The 9901-nt window shown below is 39.5% G+C and overlaps 1 protein-coding gene across 1 annotated transcript in view; it reads left to right on the top strand.

Annotated features, from left to right (window-relative positions):
* Positions 1-1729: 1729 nt before the first annotated feature.
* pparab (peroxisome proliferator-activated receptor alpha b) overlaps positions 1730-9901 on the top strand; it is a 94026-nt gene continuing 85854 nt past the window's right edge. The window contains exon 1 of the mRNA XM_012922590.5: positions 1730-1877. The gene's annotated coding sequence lies outside the window, so the exon portion shown is untranslated. The remainder of the gene's footprint in view (positions 1878-9901) is intronic.

Raw genomic sequence — 9901 nt, 5'->3', positions numbered from 1 at the left:
AGCCTGACGAGCAACTGTTGAAGGCAAAACCAGAGACAGTCTGTGCAGACTCTGTGTAAGTGGTCTGAACATATCTTCTTTGTCAGCAAGTGCTCTGAAGACCAGCAAATGGTTCAGCTACCTTATGTAATTAATATTGTAACTACTTGATGTAATCGATGTTGTCTTGGTGACAACTAAAGACAAAAGTGTGATTTTAACCACATATTTTTTTGTTAGTTTGAAACAAAGCAGATATGAGGTCACACAGAAAACAGGTTTTTCCAAATTTAAAAAGTTAAGACAGATATAAGACCATTCTTAACATTTTTGGGTGCAGCAAAGGAAAAATACACACACTGAAACATAACTAGGGATTAACACAAAGGTGAACCATTTGCACCACTTTCTCTCTGGAAACGGTGAGAAATCCTGGACATTTCACATCATTTCCTTCCCCACATGCACTCACAGTAACTAACTCTTGCCCTGAGCGCACAGCTCTGTGAACCCGATCACCTCACCCAGTAATCCTTACTCCCTTAACTGCAGTTATATTGTCACATGAACTGCAGAGCTTGAAAAGCCGTGCATGCACAATCTGGAGAGGACACGTCACAAACAAAAGCCACACTCATGCAAAGCTAATCTCATTACCCTTGTCTCTATGCAGTATGGGGTCAACAGGGTTGCCTTGCTTGTGCCAGCGCACCGTGCCAGGATCAAGGTGATCATTAAAGTCACCTCAGTGTGAAAGGTGGTGTTTGTTTGCTATCGAGAGACCTAAGCGGCCTGGCTTGGGCGCAAAACATGTTGCTGGGCAAAAGTCATTTATGAGCGCCCCGGATGGAAAAGTGCAGAGCAGCCTGTGTTTACCGTCTGTCAAGTCTGGCATTTCAGAGCTATTCATGCAACAGGTGCAACTTAAGATTCTGTGAAAGCGAGCTATTCTGAGTGATAGCTCAAATCAGCATTCAAACGGCTGCAGAGTGAGTTACTGACTGCTCAAGTGCAAGCTACAAGAAGCATGCTAAGTGCTCCACTAATGACAAACGATAACCTGGTGCTGAAATCTCTAAAATGCAAAACATGACCCCCCCCTCCCACCCCCCAGAAAAAACAACTTCCACCCAAAATCTCGGAGCAAACTGCCAAAGGGCACAGAAGCAAGAGTAAAAATGCTCTAACTGGAATCTAAATAAGTAAAATAGTAGTGAATCCCAGTGAAAATGAGCACATATAGAGAGAGAAATAAGCTAAAGTTGCTCAGTCTGAATATAAGAGTCCAAAACTATACTACTTCTGCTTACACAAACTTTACAGGTATTGCAGGTCGCTCACTGCATGCAACAAGGCATGCAAGTGCTCCAGCAGGAAATGCACTGCAGCTACATATACATCACCTAAAATATCAACAGAGCAATTAAAAAACAACAACAAAAATAATAAAAAAGCAAAAAAATATTTTTGACTTCCCATAAAACAACCAGCTGTAATAACTTGCTGAGCAGCACAGTAAACTGATTCAGGATCGCCATGCATGCAGACTTGTGGGGATATTAGGGACAGCAGCAGCGGATGAAACAGATGAAAAGCTTTCTTTGGGATGTGTATAATCCTGTCCTCACCAAAGCCGTCAGACCACCACGTAGATTATAACCAGGCGGATCATCACTTCTTTCTCTCTCTCTCTCTCTCCCCCCCCCCCCCCGGGCTATCCGTATTTAACGAAGCGCAGCGGTGACATAGATATTTCTTAAGTTTCCCTCAGAAGCAAAAGCAGTACCAAGCAGCTGCAGCAGGCTGGACTAAACACCTTAAAAGAAAGGCTGTTTCTCGGTTCCCCTCCTCTCGCCTGTTGCGCTGTGGACAGTCGCAGCACATGGTGCGTTGTTGTGGTGAGTCGAAACTTTTCTTTGTTCTGCAGCACGATTGGAAATAGACCCAGAAATGATTTCACCTTTTATATCAACAGGAGCTAAAACGGAGGGCGAAAAAAGTGATATTGTAATATTTATAGCGTGGCTTGTATATTAGCGCCATGATTAAGGTGGCTTTTATGGTGTCAGCACTCCTGTGTAGCGCTGATAACTGGTTTGTGTTATATTTAGTGGCGTGTTTTATTTTTGCTGTGGGTTACGTGGGATTTATTTATTTATTTATTCATTAAACTGTTTTCAAGTTTGACACATATTTAAAACTAGGCTTTGAACGCTGCTGTGGTATAAAGTTTACTTCTGTTGTGGTTCTTTAAAAAAAAAATTATTTCCTCTATTTGTACACAGGCGCCCATTGTTGCTAGGTGTCATGTGGTTTCAGGTTCACTGCCATGGGGAAGGGAGAAAAAACCACACACACACACACACACACACACACACACACACAAGCTTTACTTGAACTCTGATGATGATGATAAGTGAAGTTCATGCAGCACAACAGTTGTCTGGTTTCTGTGTAACAATGATGATATTAATAATAATAATAATTCTCCATATGTAGGGTTATAGTTTTGTGATTTTTGGACAATATGGAGAGGGATACAGTACTGGCAAGGGACAATATTCTAAAATGCATTTCATATAAAAGAGACAGAGATTTATACAGGATAAAACATCATTTGCGGGAGTTTAAGGAGACTACTTGGTCATAAATCAGTAAATAAATTCATGCATATCAGAATAATCCCTAAGGAAATTATGTTCATAACGCAGTCACTCGAAATCTAAGTATGTCACGTATGTTCACAAGGACTCACGAGGTTTAAAAAAAACACGAGTCTTGGCTTCGTCATTGTAGCTTTATCTTCATCTTGGTTTGTTTCATATCAGGTTTAGCTAGATGTTACTTGTGACCTTTGTATGAAGCTAAAAAAAAAAACAAAAGTTGTGTGATTCACCAGCAGTGGAATTAATCTAATGTCTGAATAAGGACTTGCCACTAATGCCTGACTGCTGGATTTTTACAGAAACAGCTGAAAACTAACGAAAACTAACATAGTTTATATCTTAAATGGCAAGTGCTGCTTTCTTCCTTTATTTACATTTGCAGAATGGCAACATCTGGAGCAACAATTCGAAAGACTCGGGGCTGAAATAAATTCCTGCTTTGTGTCACACCCTTGTGTAGAGACCTCATCGCCATTTTTCTGCCACTGTGTCGCTCATAGATTTGTTACTATTTTAAATCTGCCATTCGACTGATCCTGAGTGAATTTGTCTTATTAACAGCCACTTTGTTACATATTTGCCCAAATTTTGCACGAGTCAGCAATAACACAGCCGGCTTATTCTCGTTTTCAACCTTCATACCGCTGTCCAAATATGTCACAGGCGAGATGTTTATGTTTGTCCCTTAATGCTGCTGCACTCTACATTCTGAGTATCAATTTTAAGCCTGACTTGGAAAGCCAAGGTCACAAAAAATGTCATTGCAGACATGATTTAGTCTCAAAGTAAAAAACAGTGTGATAACTTTAAATCATAACAATTAGATATTTCTATTCTGTTCTGTTCATTATTGATTATTGTTTGTTTTTTTAATATCTGCTGCATAACACTAATGATGTACAAAACAGATTCATAAGTATCCTTATGAGCAGCATAATGGATTTTTCATGTAACCCAATGCTTAGATGTTTCCTTACTGCATGGTCTAATTTTGATGCATATACAACAAGTTATCAGCATGCTCCCATCATGTCTTTTTGACTCTCTTTATTGAAAAGTAGCTAATTAGCACAGAAAAGTGTCACGCCTAGTAAGCAAATATTAACGAAAGAGTTTTAGGTTCTAATCCCTGTTGTGCTGCAGCAGACTATTAGCTGCCATCCTGCAGTGGAAAGAAGGAACAGGTGAACACTGTCAGCCAGCTGAGCCAGACAGGCCAATAAACCATCCTCAGGACACTGCTGACTGATACAAAACTTGCCTTTAGTTTTCTCTCACTTCTAAACTCTACTGCTACTGCACTGAACACTGAAGTACAGTCTAAAAAGTGCTGTTTGTCGTGCAGTCATGGTTCAAGCTGAATAAAATACAACAATATGCAGAAGTCATTTCCTCATTTCTTTGTGTTCTGTACAGCAGTTTATTGAAACATGCAAACATAGATGGAAGCAGAAAACACTGTTTGAACGTATAACCATATTTATTCTTTAACATAGTCTGAATTCTCTTAGGAAGCTTTCTTGGAATTTCTTTAAGTAGTCTAGGAGAATAGTTCTGCAGGCTTCTTGAAGGACACCCAAAGCTCTTCTTTGGATGTTGGCTGCCTTTTTGTTCCATTCTCTGTCAAGATGATCCCACACTACGTCAATATTGTCGAGATCCTGGCTCTGTGGAGTCCAGTCCATGACTGATTGGTGTGGGGGTTTTTTGTTCAGGTATGTGTGTACTGCAATGCCAACATTGTCATAGGGAAAAATTAAGTAATTTACCAACATAATTTAATCACTTTTGGACAGGATGTTTGAAATTCAGCCCCAAACCATGATACAGCCTCCACCATTTTTTACAGATTGCCGTAGGTACTCATTGTTGTACCTCTCTCCTGACCTTCATACCTATATAGGCACAATTTGTATTGAAAATTTCAGATTTGGATTCATTGTTGTAAATGCATGTCTGTGGTTTAGTTATGTTTGCCTTTTCTCTCTGTTTACCTTTTGTGGAGGGATCAGCTGTCAGATTTTTTGTTCTATTTTATTACATGACTTTCACATACTGTTCACCTGCTCTACATAGTTTTTTAGACCTGCCACTTGTTCTTTTGTCCTCCACTTTCCTCACTGTTTTTAAGGACACGCTGCACACCATGCTGAGATGTTCAGCTAATAGCTCTTTGGGATTCACCTTGTTGATGTAGACATGCTATTTTCTGCCCGTTTGCAGACGTAACTAATACATTACACCAAACAAATTAAATATTGTTTAAATCACTGTTTAATTTTTAAAATTAAACATATTATTTCTTTTGACAGGTTGCCAATAACAAAATATCTAAAGATGCAATTTAAAACTGGGTCTTTGGCGTCTGTTATGTGTTCATGCAATACGGGTTCATCCTTTTAGTTGGGTGCGTTTTTATGCTTGAATTTAGGGCTGCACGATTAATCGTTAGAAAATCGCGATCTCGATTCATACTTATGTGCGATCTCATTTCCAAATGACAACGATTAAAAAAAAAAAAAAAAAAAAAAAAAAGACGACGACGATTGTACCGCATTTTGATCCGGGACGTAATCTGCATGAAAACAAGCGCTCACTCTTCCTGCTCAACAAATGACAAGGGCGGAGCCTTATACCACGTGATACAGAAGCTGTGCCGTGTGATGCTAAAATTAGCAGGGAAAAAACAACGGAGAGCACGTCAGGGATGACGAGAAAGTGACAGGAAAAAATCCGTCCCGGTCAACCACCCAAACATCAATAACGGGAACCTTATACAGCGCTTCCCTATACACGTCGAACTCCCGCAGGCACAAAGAAATTACGGAGGCTATCACTTATCACCTGACCAAAGATATGGCTCCCATCAACACTGTGCAAACGAGGGATTTAGGAAAATGATCAACACCCTAGACAAACGCTACACAGTGCCGTCCCGCAACTATTTTTCTATTGTTGCACCACCTGCTCTATACACGCAGTGTCGAGCAACGGTGGAGACGGAATTTCAAGCAGTACGATATTTTGTGGCAACGACAAAATGTGAGACATTTGTTGTTTTTATGTTTATTTATTGTTTTTATGTTCAGTCTCAACTGTTACGAAGTTGATGTGCAGTTAATAAGTGCAATAAATATTTATACTGGAAAAGAGAATCGTGAGAGAATCGTGATCTCAATTCTAAGCCAAAAAATCGTGATTCTCATTTTATGCAAAATCGTGCAGCCCTTGAATTAATCATAAGTCAGTATTCAGTGGCTCAGCAAACAGACAAAAAATGAAACATTTGTCTGAAAATGCTCTGGTGCAAAGACTGGACTGAAAGTGAGTGAAATAGCAGTCAATGTCCAAAGAAAAACTTTGAAAGACCTGCAGAAAGCCTGGAGAATTATTGTACAAGACAGTTTCTAAAATTGTGAGAAAGTCGAAATATAAAGAAATGAGGATGGACTCGATTTGGTTATGTAAAAAATATGTTTTTAAAGTAGCATATTTATATGCGTCTGCGTTTGAGACTTACATGTGTATTACCTAATTCCCCAGTGAGCAAAGAATCTGTAGTCATGGCTGTGCAGTCATATGTGTGTGTGCACACACGTGTGTTTGTGGGACCGAGTGTGAACACATCCGCCTCCCTCCCCCATCTCTTCCTTGTAAAGCCAACGGCAAGCACACTAAGTTCATCTAAGGACAGGGAAATGCTTTTCTTTCCAGTATGAATCATTTAGGGAAAATGAGCCTCTGGACTGAATTGCCCGAGCAATTTGGCATGTTTCTCCATTCTGCTTTATTGTCTATTTTGGCTGAACTTGCAGTTCTTCACTTCACTGCCAAAAAAACTTCATGTCCTATAGAACAGGCAAAGCCAGTTTCTGAGTAAACCACAGCCTGTAAGCAAATAAAATAAATCTCTGCAAATTACTGCCATAGTTTCCTGTTTAGCTTTGAATTCCAAGGAAAAACAGTCTGCTGTGTCCGTACTGTAAATCCAGTGTCCCCCTTACACCTTTGCGTCTTCAAAGTTGTATGGGCTAAATGTCACAAAGTTGTGTTTTATAGTGTTTTTATGTGTTTAGATTAGTACTTTTTCTCTTTTAAAAGACATTTTCTTAGCCAAATGTATCTGCTCTAATTCAGTTTGGCAAAAAGAAAAAAAAAAACTGCAGTGCAGTGAAAAAGGAGTGGGACTGGGGTGAGCGGAGTAATTTTGCAGTAATCCAGCTACCCCTTATAATTGTGCTGCCCCCCCCCCCCCCCCCCCCCCAATGTAGGGAGCAGAGATGGAAGAGGGGAGTGGCCTGATTCGAGGCTTGGGTGAACCAGCGGTAGGCTATGGCAGCTAGGATCTCACTACCTATGTCCTCCAGCTCTAGCCTGAATTATGAAGGCCCGGGAATGGCAGCAAGCCTAATTACAATGACTGATTGCCCGTCTGTTGGCATTTCTCAGATGGTGATTGTTATGTATGTGTGTGTGTGTGTGTGTGTGTGTGTACGTGTGTGTGTGTGTGGTGTATGAGGGGAAGGAGGAGGGACATTTCTCATTGGCTTTCCTTTTCCTTTCTTTGCATGAGAACAGCTAGAGATTCAGATCTGATTGGTTGAAGAGAAAAGAGATGTTTCATGATTTGGCGAGTCAGAGCTGGTGGGAAGCCAGAGACAGGTGATGCTGCATTGTAGCCTGTTCAACCTTTGGCGCAAACTCAATAAAAAGCGGTGTGTTACACTATTTAGGACGTATAAAAATTATTGCCTGAAAACCTTTTTTAAAACAAAAAAAACCCCCCAAATCTTGATGTGAAAAATGTCTTATTTGGTTTCTAATGTAAGAAATGTTTGACCTGATAACTTTTCACATTGTACCTGTGCCATTTTCCTTCATCCATATCCCTGTTTTTAAATAAAACTAAAAAAAAGAGAGACAGAAGTCTTGAATTGGCCATTTGTATGTCAGCAGAGCACTCAGAGGTGTGATGTGTGTGTTAAGTGGGAGCTAGTTTGAGTTGGTCTGCCCTGCTTTGTCCAGTGCTTTGGCTTTTATTCCTCCAGTAATGAATTGTGGAAGCCTTGGCTTCATCTCGAGTGTCTCATAGCAACTGAAAAGAGAGAGGGAAAGCTGAAAAGGCCACAGGAGATCATGTGTTCCTTTCAAAAGGGCAAGACCATCATTTGGGCATTTTTTTTATGAAGAGGCAAAATTCAACTGGACAGTTTGTCTCATCCTCATGTGACATTATGTGTTTTCTTATATTTGCTTTATTTGATCTTTTTCATATGATAATTTTGTAAATATATATTTTTGGTATTTTATGACTTTTATGAGGCTGTACATGAACATAATGGAATAGTGAATTGAACTGTATTAATAAACAGAGATAATTAGACTTGGTGTAGTGACAAAGATCATCTTGTGAAAGATGTAGAGTTGTAATTTTGCATTAATGACAGTTATATTCACCAATTATCAATGTGAAAGTTATTTTCAATTTGCTGATTTATAATTTTGTTGAATAGAAGCATCTGTTTTCTAATGTTCTTGAAGTCCACTGCAAAGTCTTAAAATATTTTCTTCACAGAGGAACTACTTAGAGTTATGAACTTACAGTATATAATTTGTTATGTAATCTAATAATGATATGAGTTTTACTGATTGAAAGTTTGTCATACTTTGATAGCAAAACCCACTTCATACAGCAGACATGTACATTTTTATTAAAGGTGACTTTTTAAATGTCTTAGAACCAAATAAATGAATGTGTAAACGTGTTGCATCAGCCGGGGTTGAAGCCTGGCCATGTTTGCCTGTGACCCAGACACTACCTGTCTGCTGCTATGGTTACAAGGACAGAGCAGGTTTAGTGGCCTGACTCCAGGGATTACTTTCCCTGGTCTTAACAATCAGGCCTGTGCCCCAGTGACTTTAAAAATGGACCAGACTGAACCCTAAAAGTTAAGGGAACTCTGCAGTGTGCCCTAGTGGCTTTTAAAAGTGTCCTAAGTGCTGTGCAAGGGATTAGACCCATGCAACCTAATTGTTTTGGTGTCAGTGATTGCCCCTTTGTGATCAGCTTTACTCGCAGTGATTGAGTTCACAACGCTCACTAGATATAGCTCATAAGTGCTTGAGTTAAACACACATTATAATGTTTTTTTTTTTTTTTGTCTTTTAGAGCCATTAAGAAAAACCTTCCACGTATGTTGACATACTTTTTAAAACAGTTTACACATCAGAGCTTATCCGGAGATGGTGATGAAAGAAGCAGAAGCTCAGGAACAGTTGTATTTTTTTTAATATACACAAGGTGAACACAATGACTTGAACATCAATAAAATAAAATAAAATGTTAATCTAAAAACTAGCATGTATTCTGGTTTGTCTGGCTGACCAGATTTGTGTTTCACTGACTGTTCATCGTTGTGTATGTTGCCTTTGATTTAGTGATAGGTAGAAAACCCCACATGTCCGCAGAACTACCACTGAAGGTCAGCGTACATTCGCCCAGGAATTTTAGTGACTTAGCAAAATCAAAGAGGCTTCTGGGGTTTTTTTAATCTAGTGACTTGCAGTCTTACAGGTGTCCACCAGATGCTGCAGGCAGCCTGCACTGTCCCTCACATGTTATCCAGCGTAGCTGTAATATCCACTTTGGAGCAAAGATTGGAACTGTTTCCATGGTATTAGGAATAAATGTTATTTAGCTGTGCATCATAGAAAATGGGTCCCATTTTAAGCTATTAAGCATCTTTGATGATGCATCTGTTACAGAAAGTACACTGAGGCCAGTGTGATTAAAGATGTGTCTTTAATTCCAGTAGTTTAATTCAAGTTTCTGGAGAGATGATGAAAGGAAATGTTTGATATAAAACATTATATGGCTATTATTAAGCGCTGTTTTGAAGTTTGATGATTTTTTTTTCTCAGCAGCCTGGCTTTTAAATTATAGCCACGCATGCTTCGAGAGCTGTAAAGGGTTTCTGCACGAGTTTTCAATATTGGTGCAGTTAAAGAATGAAAACTTCATTTTTCTGGCAGTATAGTATGCATCTTATGTAAACCCGCTTGAGTAAGAACGAAACAGGGTCGTATCACATGTTAAGCAGTGCAGCTTCACAGTTAACTTTAGGAACAAAGCCTGCCCTGCTACAAGGCATGCTGGGAAGTTTGGCTCCTGGTGAAAGTACCTGCCAGTGTCCAGAGAGTGGCTCCGAAAATCTTTGCAAGGGCTGAAAATGAAGTTTGAAAGTAGAAGTAAGAGA

Source organism: Maylandia zebra, linkage group LG7 (assembly GCF_041146795.1).
Source record: "Maylandia zebra isolate NMK-2024a linkage group LG7, Mzebra_GT3a, whole genome shotgun sequence".
Classification (NCBI taxonomy): domain Eukaryota; kingdom Metazoa; phylum Chordata; class Actinopteri; order Cichliformes; family Cichlidae; genus Maylandia; species Maylandia zebra.
Note: the sequence above shows the minus strand (reverse complement) of the source record. Positions and strands in the feature narration are given on the sequence as shown.